A 17,452-nucleotide genomic window follows, 5' to 3' on the forward strand; every position below is an offset into this window, starting at 1 on the left:
AGATGGAGCCATTGTCCTGATGCCCAGCCCAGGACTGCGCTGTAGAGGGGACAGGAGACTGGCTGGTGGAGGGCGGTGGTCACAGACAGCAGTTACTTCAATAAAGCGCTGGGTCTGACTTCGGCATGCTCTGAGGCTTCTCAGTGCAGAGCTGGGGCTCAGTGGAATTTGTGCAGAAACCATTTCTAGGGAAACAACATAAAGGAGGTGGCAGGGGGGACGTTTAACCTACTTAAGAGACCCAGCTGCCTTTCAGGAGATGCCAGGAGCTCAGGGCATTGTTGTGGGCCTCCTGGTCACGTGACCAGTGCCTTTTCTCTTTTTTCCCTTTAACTTTGTTAGGAACATTTTTCAGACTCACAGAAAGATAGAGAATAGTACTGGGAACTCCCAGATACCCTCACCTAGATTTAACAATCGCTGACATTTGGCCACATTTTGCTTCATCTTTTTTTTTTTTTCCTAAGTATTTTAAAGCACTTAACAGACATCATGACATTTTGCTCCTAAATAGTTCAACATCCATCTCAAAAAAAAAATAAGAGAAAATATTTCTGTCTAACCTCAAGGGGTCACCTATTTCTTTCTGTTTTATCCTTGAGAGATGAGGATGTTGACTGAGGCCTCAGAGGTGGCCTGTCCTGTTCAAGGTCACAAAGCAGAGCAGGAGAAGGGGGTCTAGGAGGTTTCCCTGGGTGTCAGCCCTGGCCTGGGACCCAGGAAGGAGTAGGGGGACAGAGGTGCTAGGGAGCTGGGCAGGTGGCTGGAGCAGGACCCCCTGCAGGCTGGCTCCTCATGCAGTCTGTTGGTTCCGCCTGGAAACAGGAAGTGGCCCTCTTTTGGGTTAATTGTCTCTCTTCCTTTTGTTTGTGGTGGGGATTAATCAGGAACTGCAGCGTCAGGAAAATCCTAAACAATTTGTTTATTGTTTAATTTAGGACAATGTTATCAGGCTCTGGCCATGCAGGTCCAGAGGAGCCTCCCATGGCACCCGAGGTAGGGCTGCTCCCACCAGCCACCTTCGGGGGACAGGGGGAAGGCAAAGGGGTAGGTGGGGCTGGGGGCTGGCAGGGCTGGCCTAGCAGGAGGGGCTAGGATCTGAGTCTGCACAACCAGGGGCACTGGGTGTGCATGTGTCTGGGCCTGGGACTGGGCCTGAGATCTGGGCTGGGCGCAGAATAGAGATGGGAAACCAGACTCAGGGGTTCAGCTCCTGGGGGTAGGAGCAGAACAGGGAGGGCTCTGGCTGCCTCTGGAGCCTTCTCTGTCCTCCATTCTCCTGCCCAAGTCTAGTCGCCTGCCTTGGGTAGGACAGTGTCCTCTGCTGGCCTAGGCCAGCGGCAGATCGCCCTGGCCTCCCCTTCCTCCTTGGTGGCTGGACCTCTGCCCCTGCTTGGGGAGGGGGTCACATGCCCGGAGTTAGAGGCATGTGAAGCGGAAAGCAGCCTCAGTGATGATCTCATTCCTCTTATGGATTCCAGACGGAAGACTGAGGCTCAGGGAGCAGCCAGTCCTGCCTCGGGTCTCATAGAGAAGCACTGCAGAGCCTTGGCAGTAGGTTGATTGCCTGGCTTCGCAGTCCCAGGATCCCCTGCTTCCAGGCCACGTGGGCTGGGGTTCAGGGCATACTAGTGCTCCCAGAGGGCAGGATGCTGGGCCAGCTGTGGAAGAGCTGGCAACCATCCTGGGGGTGGCCCAGTGTTCCCCTCCTCTCTCCACCCCTCCCTCTCCTGCCCTGTGTGCGTTGTATGTGTGCATGTGCATGTGTGCATGCGTGTGAGTTTTGCAACTTGCTGGCAGGGAGAATGGGTGTGTAGGCTGAGGAAGAGGTTTCAATAGGATGTCCTGAGATTGGCCTCCTGTTCCCCTTCCCTGGCCCTGATTAGTGCCAGGCTTACTGGGGCAGAAGCCCAGCAATTGGGTAGGAGGCGACCAAAGAGAAAGCAAAAGAGAGAGATCAAAACACCTTTTGATCCTGGTCCAAGGCCCCGTGGAGCTGCCGGACTCCACATCAAGCCTCTGTATTTTCCTACAGTGGGGGAGGGAGAGGAAGAGCACCTACCCTGGATCGGTGGTCCCTTGAGGGCTGAGCCTGGGCCCATCAACACCACTCCTGGGCAGCTCATCCCTCCCTGCTCTGAGAGCAAGGTGGAGGGACTAGGTCGCAGCTGTCTTCTGCCTGGTCCTTCAACACGGGCCTCTTGGGTCACAGGAAAGACCTCAGGTCCTTGTATTCTTCCCCCGCCAGGTTTTCCCTCGCTCTCCCAGGAGTGGGGGGAGAGCACTGTGCCTACAGCAGTTGCAGGGCACAGCCACTGTGTGCTCCCCAGCTGGCTGATGCTGGACCCCTGCTGGGCCTTGGGAGAACATTACCCGCAGGTGGACACTGCTGACTCCATTTTATAGATGAAGATACTGAGGCTCAGAGAAGTTACCCATCTGGTCAGTGGTGAGCCCAGGGCTGTTTGCCTTGCTTTGAGGGCTACCTTTGCCTACCTTTGGGGGCTCTTTCCTGCTCTCAGATTATCACTAACTGCTGCTCCCTGGGTCTTGGTGTTTGCCTTTGTCTAATGGGGCTGAGAGGGTGGCTGAGGGCTGAGCCGCCAGCCATAGACTGGAGGGTGACCCCCTCTTCATCCCTTAGGGGGACTGAGCCTCTGTTCAGCTCCTCTGCCTGGCCTCACGGATTCCAAGAGCTCAGGGTGAGGCTTACACTGTTCTTGGAGGAATCCTGTCTAAGCTGAACAAGGTAAGAGTATCCCTGGCCCTGCACTCAGGCATTAGGTTTCTGTGTATATACAGAACCCTCCAGAACTTTCTGCACCCTTTAATCCTAGCTGGCAGGTGCCTTCTGAGCGATCATTTCTTGGGTGACTCCCTGGTGGCATGGGAGCCTGTGTGTGCATATAGAGGCCATCCTGAGGCCTGGAGAGTCACAGTGAGGGCTGAGCATGAACTGAGGCAGAGTGAGTTACTGAACGCCTACTAAGAGTCAGACACAGTGTCAGGTGCTTCGCATATATTACCTTATGAATCCTTACAGCAACCACGTGGGATATGTACTGCTACTGTCCCCATTGGGCAGACAGAAAATCAGGGCTCAGAGAGACTGAGGGACTTGCAGAGGCCACACAGCCAGCGAATGGAGTTGCTGGCATTTATCTAGGAATGTCTGCCTCTAAAGGAAGCTGTTACTGCCAGACAGCTGGGGTCAGTGCTGCAGCGAGGCAGAGAGAAGTGAGGTTGCAGAAGGAGGTGACCACTCTATTTTGGGGGGAGGGGTCAGGGGTCCAGTGCAGCCCAGGCATGGGAGGGGTGTCTCAGCGCAGAGGCCTTGTTGGGAGCTGGAGCTGCGTGATGTGGGCTCAGCAGTACCTCCCTGCAGCCTCACCTCCCTCTCGGGGGTTGGTGCCTATGCTCACATGCTCACGTGGGGCAAGGCCTGGTGGTGAGTGGAGCCTGGCTGCTCAGGAGATGCTCGGGGCAGCGTGCCATATGGGAGATGGCAGAGGAGGCTGGAGAGGGGCCCAGGCTGTGCAGGTATCCAGCGCCAGCATGCAGCGGGGGGGTTGTTCCCTGGATTTCCAGCAGGGGAGAGTTGAGACCAGGGCTGAGGTTTCTGGGGATGGATCTCAGGAGGGCCAGGGGCTGTGCGTTGGAGAAAGGGAGAGAGGCCGGGAACAGCTGGGGCTTCCCCCTGCCTGGGCCCACGCCCTGTCTGTGCAGGCTGAGAGGGTGGCTGGCTCTTCCCTGTATCCCCCTCTTTGCCTCCTGGAACACGAGGTGGGAGTGGGGAGCAGGGGGTCTCTGGCCCCTGCAGGACCCTCCTTCGGAAGCTGTAAATATTTTATCTCCACCATCTCTGGTGCTGAAAATTGCTGCTTTTAACACCTTTTTTTCCCCCTTTTGCTTGATACAAACCAATGCTGGAAAAATTCCGTGCTGGGCGCTCGCTCTGTCGCTTCTGCTTGTGCCCAGAGTCCCCTCCAAAAACTCTAATTGCTTTTAAGCTGCGATAGTTGGCAAAAGCAATTTTCTTTACATTATGGAGAAAGAGGAAAAATTCACCATATTTCTTCTTCCTTTTTTTTTTTTCTTCCCTCTTTTTAGACTCTAACCTTTCATTTTGAATTCTCTCTGGCTGCTGCTATGGTCCTGGGAGAGAAATGGAGTACAAGAGATGTGGGCAAGGAGGCAGGAACACCCTGAGACAGGGCATTTTCTCTCTGTGGGCCTCAGTTTCCCCGTTACAAAGTAGTCATATGTCTATGAACCCATTCTGCAGACACTCCCTGAACACACTCACTGGAAGCAGCCAGATGGCAAGTTGATTCTGTCCAGTTGGCTGCTGCGTCACCAGCACCCAGCACAGAGCTAAGTAGGTGCTCAGTTAAGATTTAATTGGTTGACTGCCCGACTGTGAGCAGGCACTTTACCAAGAATTGAGATTGTACAGGATGAATTAGATAAAGCCCATTTTCACCAGAGCTCACTGATTAGAGGGGGAAACACCGAGAAACATAGTGTCAATATTGCTGAGTCTCAATACAGGTGGGTATTGGGTACCGTGGGACTCAAGAGTGGGGCGTGCCTGGGAGTTAGGGAACGCTGCATAAAGGAGACACACTTGGGCTGCATCTAGGAGGCGGGGAGGTGTTCGGCAGGTGAACTGGAGCCAAAGAGGAGGGATTTCCAGATAGGAGATGGCGTGGGCAAATGCAGGGAAGGGTGACCTCTGAGGAGCTGGGCCTGAGCCACTGGGGAGGCCTTTGCATGGCTTTTGGACTTGCTCTCAGGGGAGCTGGGGAAGGGCTCTGAGCCGGACACGGGGACACGCTTTGGGAAGACCTCCTGCCTCTGCAGGGGGGTCCTGGGGGAGGAGGATGCTGCTGGAGGTTGGTTCCAGGGAAGCCCGTGGGGGATGGGCCGATGGCCTGTGAGTTTGAGTCATGATGGGGCGCTCCTCCTGGATTCCGGCTGGGTGTCCCCTGGCATGGCGGGGGAGGCAGTGCCCAGGTCGCAGGCCTCTGCTGTCGTTTTCAGTGGGTTTTGCTTCACTCTCGGAGGGCAAGGTGTACAGCCCTTTACAGGTTAGGCAGCCTGCTCACCTCTGACTCCCAGCGCTCTGAGGTTGGCAGGAGGTGGCCGGTGTCGCACTGACAAATACAGGTCCTGCTTGCCCCCGGGTTCTGCAGGCAGGCAACACAGGGCAGGACGAGAACCCAGGTCTCAGGGCCCCAGCCTCAGGGGGCCCCACCTAGGCTGAGCCCCGTCCTCAGCCCCGGCCCTCTCCTCCCCTGGCCGCCCCTCCTGAGAGCCCTGTGCTCCTTCCCTGTTTGCAGAGCGTGTGGGGCTTTTCAAAAGCATTAATGATAGAAAATAAATTGGAATCGGAGAGGAATCATCGCTGGGCATTCTCGAAGGGCCGCCTCTGCCCTCGCGTCTCTCAGCCATATTGAAGCCGGCAGCCAGACTGGAATATGAATGAGTCTGGGGCCGGCATTGCTCTTAATCTGCCAGGAGCCTCCCTGGCCAGCCACACTCTCCAGCAGCAAAGCTGTTTGCATTGAGGTCTCAGCCGCCGCGGGCATCGCTGGCCAGACTGATTTCTCTGGGACAGGTGGAGGGAGCCCTGAGTTCAGGCGCCCTCGAGCCCTCTGCTGGTGTCACAGCTCTGAGGTTGGCCCTAGGAGAGGAGACGCACGTGAGACTGCCAGGGGCTCCTAAGGCCATCTAGGTTCCTTATCTGGGGGTTCCAGGCCCCCTGTGTGAACTTGACCCTCTGGCCCTGTCTCCTCCAGGAAGCCTTCCTTGATCACTGCCCAGGCCACCCCAGCTCTCCATTTCTAGGGTCAGGTAATGAGAGGACCCCGTGGGGTGTGACTTAGCAGGGAGAGATGGAGATGGCAATGTGAGGCCCAGAAACCTCCAGGTTGACGGCCCAACCCTGCCCAGCTCTGCTAAGTAGACAGGCCCTGTCCCCATGGTCACAGCTGTCATCTGCCAACTAGCAGGGAGCTGCCTGAGGGCAGGCCCTGGTCTCTGCCCCTGCAGCCTGTCCCTCCTTGACCGGCCCAGCCAGGCATGGACTGGGCACCTGGGCAAAATTCCCAAAAAGCCCCAGCACCCTGGGGATGGGGGAAAATCATTCAGGGAAACTCTCTCAGAGGTGGGGAAACGGAGGCCCATGGACTGGGTGGTGGGAAGGCTTCTCTTCTGCTCCAAGCAGAATGCCTCCCACACCCGTCAGTCTTCACTACAGGACTAGGGGGTGGTTTATGTACCTGTGCTTTAAGAGAGGAAACTGAGGCTCAGGGTGGCTGGATCTGGGGACACTGTTGGTATGCCGGAGCCCCAGAGCCGGCTGCCTGTTTCTGGCAAGACCAGGAGGCGCGAAGGCCTGGGCTGAGGCTCCTAAAGGCAGGTCACATTTGTACCTAAAGTCAGTCCAGCCAGGGCCAGAGGCCTGGGACCCTGGCCCAGATCTGCCGCCGACTCCTGATGGGACCCAAGGCAGACTGAGGGAGACCTGTGAAAAGGCAGGGGGAGTTGGGGTCCCACTGAGCCCATGTGGCCTTGGCCCGGCTGCCAGCCCTGCTCAGCATTCCAGTCTGGTCCCTGGGCTCCCACAGTTCCTGCCCAGGCTCTTAATGAAACTTCTTGTTCCTGTTAGCCCTGAGGTCACTGTAATATGGGAGATGGTGACTGTAGCATCCAACCTGGGGCTTTGCGAGCTCAGTTAGCAGCCAGGTCCCTGCCCCAGCTGGAGGAGTGAGAAGCTAAGGGGGTGAGGGACACAGGCCACACCAAGTCCTGCGTGGACCACATTCTCAGCCCAGCAGCCTGGAGCCAGGGCACAGCAGACACCCTACACATTCAGAAAGGACTCCCAGGGACCATCTTACCTCACCCCGAGGCATTGCATGGGGAAACTGGGGCCCCATAGTCCAAGTGAGACTCAGGGTTGCCACCTACTCCCTCTGACAGCTGGTGCTGTCACCTCTCTGATGAGAAGCTCACCTGCACCAACACAGTCTTCCCTGTCCTGGGCAGCTCCCCCCCCCCCCCCCCCCTGCTTAGAGCTGCACCTGCTTCCTCTGGTTGGTGCAGGGGTCCTGGCTTGAAGTCTAGGGCCACGGGTCTTGTATTAGCCCTCGCCCCCGACAGCCCCTCCTGACGTGCAGGCATCATGCCCCTGAGCTTCCACTCCATGCAGGCCAGCCTTGCTCAGTTCCTGCTTGGTGATGCTTTTGGGGCCCGGGTCCTGGTGGCCTTAGGCCCTATATCTGAAACAGGCCCCGCCCCCCTCCTGCATGCACACATTCATGGCCAATTTTGTGCAGTTTCAGTGCTGATAGACCTCCACAGTGCCTGCTCCTGGGTACCCTGGTTAGGACTTACTGCTTTAATCATTCTCTGGGTGACATGGTTAGTGCCACTTATTGGGCTGACCCCCCGGCTGCTCTCCTTCTCCCCTACCCCGCCACCCTAGGGAGGTCCACTGTGTGCCTGGCTTTGGCCCAGCGCTGCAGTGACCATTCATTCATTCATTCCCCAAACTTTCATCCCTAATGCCTCCTCTGTGCCAGGCCTGGGCTAAGTTCCGGGGTGCAGAGAAGAACACCCACGTTCCCTGGGGAAGCCGGCCTTCAGCAGCCTCAGGTTGGAGAACAAGAGTAGGACAGAACACAGGGCAGGGATAGCAGAGGGGCTCCTCTCCCCAGCCTAGAGGACACTGGGAACTGGTCAGGGAGGGAGGGCATCCCTGGCAGAGAGAACAGCAAGTGTGGAAGTCTAGAGGCCTGTCTTTGTCGGGGGCCAGGGTGACTGGAGGTGGTGTTGGGAGGCACAGGGTCAGGCACTGGGGTCAGAGGGCTCCTTGGGAACTGGTCTTAAGGCCTGGTTGGCGCAGTGAGGTGTATGGGTAGGGAGTGGTGGGGGTCACATAGGGTGTGGCGCAGGCCCACCATGTGGTTAGATCTGCATTCTGGAATGTTCCCTGGGCTGCCGTAGACAAAATGGAGACGCCTAGGAAGCTGTGTGTACCCAGGTCCAGTGTCATCCACTACCCATCAGGAGGAGTCCCTCCTGTCCCTGTCCCAGGTGACCTCAACCTGTCCTCTCGAAGGCAGTGTAGGGAACTAGGTGGGGCGTTAGCTCTGCAAACAAGTGCTTAAGGGAAAGAACTTTCTGGATCAGCGGGGAGACCTCAGGATCCTTCTGGGCAGTTTTCTATGGTTCTTTTGATCAATTCACAAGTGGGAGAGGCATTTCCAGACTGGCTTGGGACTCTGGGGAAGGTCTGGAGCCTCTTCTCCCCTCTCTGCTGGCCTGCAGGCTGCCCTAGTGTCCCAACAGACCCCGGTGCACACTAGAGGAGCCTCCTTACTGATAAGAACTCCCGTGGACACGTGGGCAGCCCCCCAAGTGTTTTCATTGGTGAGACATGTGACACTTCATGTACACACACACACACACACACACACACTCGGTCTGCTGGGTTCCTCTCCCTCCATACACACACTCCTCTTTGCTGTCATTATTGGGAGTGACAAGACACACACACACCCACTGACTGTAGACACAGACACACCTACGTACTACTCGGAGCCCACACACCCTCTATGTTCACCCTCCAGGAGACCCACATGTGCCCTCCTCCTGCTGTTGATGTCACACACCTGCAACACACCTGTCACCTCCACCTGCACCTGCGGAGCAGCCCGATTCTCTCTGTTCACATAGAAACACCCCCTGCTCCTTCCTCCTCTTTTTCCCTCCTGTCAGCACAGGAGTCTGCGGCCCCCTCCCCTGGGGTTTCTGCTGAGGACCCCGAGGCCTGGGTGTCCTCTCCAGCCAGCCCACACAGCCTATGCACCTGTGGCGTCCTTCGGCCCTGTTGGTCTTGGTTTGGGGGAGTGCAGGCAGGAGCCCCTCATTCTCCAGCCAAGTTCTCACCTTGGCCCTAGAGCACTGCTGTTGGGTTGGGCTTGGGAGTAAGTGGGTGGGACTGGGGTAGGTGGGTGGGGCTTGGGGTAGGTGGGCGGGGCTGGGGTAGATGGGCGGGGCTGGGGTGGGGAGGGTCTATCCCGACCCCCTCTCTCCCTGAGCATTGCTGCTTAGATCTGCATTTTAGGGTCCGGGCTGGATTTTAAAAATCCATGAACTCTATTGATTTTGTTTTTCTGATTTCAAAAGAAAATCCAACAACACATTTGTGGAGAATGGAGGCCAGGAAAGCCCCCTGTTACGCCCTGTCCTACCCCTTCAAAGTGATTACTATGTTAACTTCCAGCCTTTTGGGTCAGATAGTGGCAAGATGTTATTTATAAATCGGCTCATTCTGAAGCCGTGTTTCACAGCTTGATTTTTTTCCCCCTATTGTTACACATAGATGTGCCTCGAAGACAGCAGAGTGTTCCGAGCGTGGACACTCTGTATTTTTTTTGAATATTTCCTTATTGATAAACACTTAGGCCATTTCCAATTTCTTTTTTACTCTTTCCAGCAATGCTGCTGTGAGCATCCTTGAGTATTTATATGTGAGTGCTTGTGCGATTTTTTTTTCCCGTAGAAGAGGCTTCTAGAAGTGGGTTTACTAGGTTGTAGGGTGTGTGGGTTTAAAATGTTAATCAATATTGCCAAATTATCCTTCTTACGGTGGAGCCAATTCCCCCCTCCCTCCAGTGGTCTATGAGTGCTCATTTCCCTTCATCCTTGCCAGCATTGCTTGTTATAAATCATTTTAATTTTCCCCAATCTGATGGGCAAAAAATGGTATCGTGTCGTTTTCATTTGCATTTGCCTGATTGGTAGTGAGATAGAATAACTTTTTATATGTTTATTGGCCAATTTAGTTCTTCCTCTGCGGATTTCTAATTCACTGCCAATTTTTCTCTTTTGTCTTTTTTCTTATTGATTTGTAGGGGCTCTTTGCATATTAGTGATATTTTCTTGCAGTGTTTCACTTGCATTTTAACTTGGTTTATGGTGTCTTTTGCCGTACAGATGTTTTACGTATTTATGAAGTCGGATTTGTCAAATTTTCGCTTTACGACTTCTGGATTTAGTGTCTGGCATAGAAGGGCTTCCCCCACTGCATAAGATTTCATTTCAAATAAGAGTTTTATCACTGAAAAATCTTCACAAAGCCTTGGTTTGCAGGCTCCTTCCCGGCTGCACGTCTGCCTACCTCGGCAGCTGCAGAACTCATTCTGGGGGAGGGATGGCCCCGTGGTCCATCCATCTTCATCTCTTTGCCTCTCCCTCTATCCATCTGGCTTTGGGGTCTCTGCCGCTGTGGCTCTCTTCTGGCCTCTGTCTCTTGTATGTTCTGCTTCTCCTGTTTTCTGCCCCCTCCCCCGGTGGATTCTTATCATGCACAATAACTAGGGGTGTGGGCTGGCAGTTCTCAGTGGGTTAGAGGCAGGATGGCAGCCACCAGGGAACGTGCCTCCTCTGGTTCCTCCTGCTGGCTTAGCCCCAAGTCAGCGGACCTGCAGGGCAGGCCCTGGCCTGGTTCTCCATCACAGAAATTTCTTGCCAGAGCTGACGGCAGGCCCTGAACTGATCCTGGTCCCTTCTCCACCAGGAAGCCTTCCAAGACTTCTTGCTGTTCTTCCATGGCCCTGGAATTGGCCCCTCCCTTCTAGCCTTGCTGGATTTCCCCGACTCCTGTCTTCTCAGTTCTGAGCTCTTTGGGGTCCACTTGGCCTCCCCTTAGGATCTTGGTTTCCATTTGTGTCAAATAGATCCTGGGAGGCCTTGTCCATGTGGGATACTGCAGAGCTGGTGGGTCTTCCAAGTGAGGGTCTGCAAGCAGTCCCCTCCTGCTCCTTCAGTGCAGTATCCCCTACACACACACACACACACACACACACACACACACCCCACACAGAGTTGCATGCAGCAGAGAGGAGGAGACTTTTATTCCATAAGGGTGGCAACCAGTTGAGTTTACTTGTTTTCTAGCCCACCCCAGACCCAGCATGAGGCCCAGCAAATGGGAGGGTGCCCAGGGAAGAAAGGATGAGCACGGAGTGAGTGAACACCATGGGGAGATGCTGAGCCTGGCAGGAGGGAGGGAAGCTCTGTACCAACCTTTGAGTTCCTCGGGTATAGCAAAGCACTTTCCTCGTTGTCTCTGGGGACAGCAGGGATATATTAGTTATTGTCTCATCACTATAACAAAAACACTTGAGATAATCAACTTATAAAGAGAAAAGGTTCAGGGGCTGGGATTGAGGCTCAGCGGTAGAGGGCTCGCCTAGCACGGGCGGGACCCGGGTTTGATCCTCAGCACCACATAAAAATAAAGGCACTGTGTTGTGTCCATCTACACCTAAAAAATAAATAAATAAATATTTTAAAAAAAAGAGAGGAAAGGTTCATTTTGACTCATAGTTTTGAGGGTTCTAGTCCATGATTCCCTGTTGCTTTGGGCCTGTAGTCAGGCAACACATCATGGTTGAGGCGCACAGTAGGAACAAAACCACTTCACTCATGGACAGGATGCAAAAGGGGAAGAAGAGAGACTGGGGTTCCACAGTCCCCTTTGAGAGCACACCCCAGGGACCTAAGGATTGCCATAGGCCTCACTCCTCGAATGTTCCACCGCCTCCCAATCGTCCCTCTCTGGTACCCAGAGGCCTTTGTGACATTCCACGTTCCCTATAGTGAGTTGCTCATTGGGAATAATCCCCCATGGCCTCCCGGTGGGGGGCTTGGGGCTCACTGGGCAGTGGAGAGATCATTCAGAGACACTCAGGGTTCCCTCTGAAGCATGGCTCAGAATTCCATAGCCTGAAGCTCTGAGGTAGCCCTGCCTGCTCCTGGGGCCCCTGGACTTCCATCCTGGCAACGTCCCTGCCGTCGTGATGGACCATCTCCTCTCTGTGCTCATATCCTGTCTGTCCTTTGCACCTCTCTATCTCCATCACCAGGGACGCAGTAGGCATTTGACTGAAGTTGAATAACTGAATGAACGATGAGGTGGATGAATGACCGAAAAGCCAGGGTTGTTGATGGGGGCTCAGGTCTGGGAAAGAGGAGACCTGGGTTCAGCCCGGTGACCTCAATTGTCCTTGGACCTCATCTGTATCATGGGCATAGGCTTCTCAAGCTCTGTGGTTCTGGGCCGTGTGTCCCAGAGCAGGCACCTCTCTACGTGGCCTGCTCGGTGGAGGCAGTGTTCACCGAGCATCCTGTGAATCCCAGCCTCCCTCCCCGCCGGTCCGGAACCCGCTCTGGCAGCGTCCTTGAGAGGCTGATTCTGCGGAAGTCTCAGCCTCCCGCGCACACGTCATTCTGCAAACACGCCGGCATCGGATTCCCAGAGCTCCCTGGGCTCCGCCGAGGGGGCAAGGAGCCAGGAGGGCCAGTTGGAAGTCCCCACCTCTGCTGCGGCCCCTCCACCTGCCTTGGCTGGGAGGCCGGCAGCTGGAATTTCGCATCCTTCCTGGGACTCGGCACATGGGCAGGCCTCGTGTCCTGGACAGTGCCTGGCTCCCACTGCGTCTCCTCCCCTGCCCCAAATCATTGTCATGCTCTGACTGTGGTCCCATTTCCATAGCAACTTCTCGTGATGCTCAGGGAGGTTTGCGGGGAGGGAGCGGGAGACCCATTCATTATCTGGGAGATGGCAGCTGGGGGCTTGGAGAGGTGCAGTGGGGGTGGCCTGCCCTGCTGGCTCAGGTGCAACAGGGCACAGGGCGGCCAGCCAGGTGGTCTGGAGGCCTTCCAGGGATGGGGCTGCCCGTGTTGGCCTGGGCCCGATGGCCGCGCACTGTCTACCAGGAGCCGGCTCGGGTGGCCGCTGGGAGCACACCTGCTTGACTGGACCTGGCTTGGGGGATCCAGGGCCGAGGTGATGTCCAGGCTCTGGCACCACTGTGTCCTGTTCTGTCCTCTAGGACCAGCAGCTGTTGGGAGGCCCCCCTGGGGCTGACTGGCACAGGGGCAGAGCTCGGGGCTGGTGGATCAGGGGCTGAGCAGACCCTCTCTACCAGGTCTCGATGCTTTGTGGGTCTGTTATCAGGGCCCTGCTCAGCACCTTCTTTCTCCCTCCATCTTGAAGAACAAGCCTGCAGCCCATGAAGCAGGAAGACCCTTCCAGAGTCCTTCCATCTTCATCTCCCTCGTGGCTGGGAATTCCATCAGCATCTAAGACTTGGTGGAACATCCGCTCTGGCAGGGACTCCAGGGCCTTTGCCATCTTCGGCCCACACTGTGGGAACCTCCTCAGAGCCCTGTGCACCCATCCTCCTAGCCATCCCAACTGGACGGCCCTGTGAGTCCTCCTGGGGACCCAGGCCTCTGCTGGATGGTGCACATGGCGCACAGAGAGGGAAGGGCAGGCGTGGCTCAGTCTTCGGAGGGTTTCGGGGAACCAGGCAGCCAGAGGGTCAGATGCCAACTCCTGAGCTTCCCGTCACCCCCCTGCCCACCCCCCGCAGCCACCTCTGGCCCCACCTACACTTGTAGCTTCTTGATCTTTGTCCTTGCGCTGGCTCTCATCTGAAGGTGGATCACCACACTTGTCCCAAAGCCACACAGCCGTGAAATCACATCTGCGATGTGCCTGTCATGTTTTTTCCTAATACACAGAAAAATAAACACATACCTAGGAAAATAAAAACTTCTGTCCGCACACTGCCTCAGTCCCCAGGCAGCCCGGAGGTGTGTGTCCCAGGCTTTGAGAAACACTGATCTGACGGGAGCCCCTCAGCCACGCTCTGGAAGGCATCCAGGACTTTGTCTAGAGGTAGCGGAAACTGAGGTGCAGAGGGAGCAGCGTTGCCCAGGCACACGGCCAGGAAGTGGGAGAGCCGGGAGTCCCCCACCTCCCTGGCCTTCCACCTGGGGTTTGTGCCGTGTACCTTTGAGGGCCTCGCCAGTGTCCCCAGACTCTCTGGCATCCTCACTGGTCTGTTGGGGCAAGGGGAGGTTAGCTGGGAGCTGCTGGGCTCCTTGGGGACTGGGAAGTGGGGCGCTCAGGCCTCTGGAGCTGTCCCTCCTCCCTGTCTGAGGGGCCAGCTCCGGGGCCGGTTTCTGGGGCCTGGCTGGAGAGGAAGGTTGGCATTGGCACTGCTGGACACCTGCTGTGCTGCAGGCCCCGGGTCCCCTTTCTCTTCCCTGAAGTCCTGGAATCTCCATGGCACAGATGCAGAAAGTCAGGCTCCCAACACCACAGGCCCAGGGTGGGAGAATCAGAGCCAGACCCCATCAGCCTGGGGCAGACACTCTGAGTCTCCAGAGCCTGTGTGCCCATGAGTGTCCTCGGAAGTGAGAGCACGTGTGAGCGTGCAAGCCCCAGTGTGTCATCCTGAGTGTGCCGGCTGCATAGTATTTGCATGGATCAGACTCATTTGCATGTGTGGTCCCCATAACCCCCCAGAGCCCCTGCTGCCCTGCTGTGTCCCTAACCATTTCCTCTGTCTCCCCACAGCCTTCTGCACCCACAGGCCCTGAGATGCTGGTGCCCACGGCAACGAGGGCAACTGACCCTGGCTCGCTGTACTCACTGGACCCCGCTCAGCCTGAAGTAAGAGGCCACTCAGGGCCACTGGGCAGATGGGGGTGGAGGAGCCTTCTGGGCTGGGGTCTCGAGGGGAGGGTGTCTCACGACCTTCTTCCTGGAGGTTCCCATCTCCCCCACATGCAATCAAGTCCAGGAGCTTGGATAGGAGGGTGCCACCTGCCCAGCCTCTGTGTGGCCAGGCTCAGCAGTCGCTTGGAGGCCCAGGGCGTTCTTCCCAGAGACGTGGTTTCACCAACAAGCTCCCTAATAAGTTCCCATGCGGCGAGGGAGGTCTCTAATGACAAGTGAAGGACTTGTCACATTGTTGGTCTTGTCACATTGTTGACCAAATGTGTGTTTGACTCCGGGTCAGGAGGAAGTGGGGCGTGTGGGCTGAGATATTCAGGATCCAAGAAACTGTCAGGAGGCTGGCACCAGCTCCCGGGGTGCAGAGTAATGGGTCCAGTCAGTGGCGGGTCTAGACACCTTCACTGCAGGATGAGGCTCAGACTCCAGGTGTGTGTGTAATAAGCACTGGCAGCCAGGTGACCTTGGCTTTGATCAGAGCAGACGGACTTTTTGTCTACATCATGAGGAGAAAGGCACCCAGAATGTGGGAGGTGACAGGCCCTCCCACTCCATGTCCCATGAGAGGGGATACAGGAAGCTACTGCATGTTGTTTCGAGGTAGGAGATGGGCAAGGAGGGGGACCTGAGCTGTGGCCAGGCTTGACCCCTGTTTTGCTTGTGACTTTAGACAAGTCACCTTAACCCTGAGCCAGTTCCCTGTTCTTGACTTCCTGGATCCACGAGGCAGCTGCAGCGGGAGTTTGTTAAGCAGCAGGAGTGGTTGGGAAGGCGTGGGGCGGCCGTTGGACTGCCATGTTACCCACAATGCTCAGCGGGGCCACCGGCCTTGGCCTCCTCCTCCCGAGGCACTGGGTGACAGTGTGTGGCGGAGGCTCAGCCGGCCCTTCCTCTGCCTGGGAGCTGGTGGGCACGGTGGGAGCAGATGCCTGCATCTCCTTCCTGGGCACTGGGCCTTGCTCTGAGGTCCATTTATGTCCATCAAAATATTCCTGCTAATTAGTTGGTCTTGGGTAGATTGAGCTGCTAATTGGCCCCTCCAGTTTAACCTGTAATTGTTGCTGGGAGATGGCGAGAAGACGTGGACAGGGCAGAATGAGGCGGCCAGGGTGGCTCACCTTGGCCTCTGCCCAGCAGGCAGTGCAGGACCTGAGGACGCTCAGTGCAGGGAGCCAGCAGGGGAACTGAGGCAGGGCGGGGGTGCCTCTCAGCGGGGCTGCTGGCAGGCTTGTTACAACAGGCGACACCTGGGCTGAGCCTCGAGGCCTGTAGGGTTCTTTTCAAACATTCTGTTTTTCTGGTTATAAAATATGTTCTCTATAGAGAAATCGGAGCACTCGGGTGTTTTGCCCGTCAGTCTTTTACAAAATATGTATTTATGACATAATTGGGATCAAGCTGTCCTTACTGTTTCCTAACCTGCCTTCTGCATTTAATTCTATACCAAGATCCGTTTTCCCGTCATTAACCACTCTTCTGTAATGGGATTGTTAATGGCAGCATAGTGTTCCAGCCCAGGCGAGCCACGGCGAATCCACATCTTCTCCCTTGTGTATTTTGATGGTTCCCAGTGTTTTGTCATTATAAATATTGCCTGACTGAACAGGGGCGCATGGAGGGTATGATGGGCGGACGAGGCTTGAGGTTGGGGTCGGGCCCAGTCTAAGCAAAGCCACAGGGCCGGGGAGTTGTGTTTGGGTGTAATGACCCAGGAGGGGGCCTGGTGGGCCAGCGGGAGCCGTGGAGGCTGTGCGGAGCTGGAGCTGAGTCCTGGCTTAGCCAAGCTCTGGGAGAGGCCTGGGTTTTTTCTTGCCATCCCCTGACTCCCTTGTCCCCTCTGTCAGTGCTCCTGTGTTTGAAGGGGAGGGGCAGGTTCCTGGCGGGGGAAGGGCAGGCAGGCTGGGTGCTCCTACTCCAGAGCAGGACCAGTGGTGTCCACATCAGGGCCCTCTGCTCTCAGCCCTTCACAGGTCCCTTCTCCTGTGGCCCTCTGGGTCCCCATCATAGGCCTCTCCTTCATCCCCCATGGCGGGTGGCCTATGATGGGGACCCAGAGGGCCACAGGAGAAGGCTGGGGCTGGCATGTTTTCTCCGGCAGAATTCCCTGAGCTGAGGAGAGCTGGGGGCCCCTCCCCTGTGTACATCTGTTGGCCCCAGCTGCGTTCACCCTGGGCTGGGGTTGCCCTTGGGGGAGGACGGTGGGGACTCCCAGGGCGGAGTGTGTCTGGAGGTGCTCCCTTGTTCCCTCATGGCATACACTCGGTGCTGCACAAATGCTCACTGATGTCGTTGTTGGTCAGTGATTCATGGCTCGTTTCCCATCTTCTGAACACCTGCTGCATGCCGGGCCTCATTCTGTGCGCCCAGCATCGCATCCACGAGTGACAGGTCAGACCGGGTCGCTGCCCTCGCAGAAGTGGAATTCTAACAGAGTAGCTGGGAAACCCAGTAAGTAAGTTCACAAAGTAAGGTTGGGGAGTGCAGAGGCCACCCAGAAGGGGAAGGCTGGGAGCCGGCATGGGTGGGCAGGACAGGCCTCTCGGAGGAAGCCCCCTGGGAACAGGGGCACGGCAGCCGGAGCCCCGGGGGTCCAGCGGGCTGGGGTTTAGAGGGCATGTTGGAGGTGACTCATGGCTTCCAGGCTCCCGCTTGTTGCTTGGGGGGGACCGGATGGGCGGGCCAGAGAAGCTAGCAGCCCAGTCCGGAGGTCCCAGCCCCAGTCCTGACACATGATGGCTGGGAGCAGGGTTGGGATAGGGCTCCAGTGAGGGTCCTTTGAAGGGGCAGCTGAGGATGGGCTGTGGGACTTGGTGGGCCTGGAGGGGGAAAGCAGGCCTCCTGTCTGCA

The sequence above is a fragment of the Callospermophilus lateralis genome, chromosome 3 (genome assembly GCF_048772815.1).
Source record: "Callospermophilus lateralis isolate mCalLat2 chromosome 3, mCalLat2.hap1, whole genome shotgun sequence".
NCBI lineage: Eukaryota > Metazoa > Chordata > Mammalia > Rodentia > Sciuridae > Callospermophilus > Callospermophilus lateralis.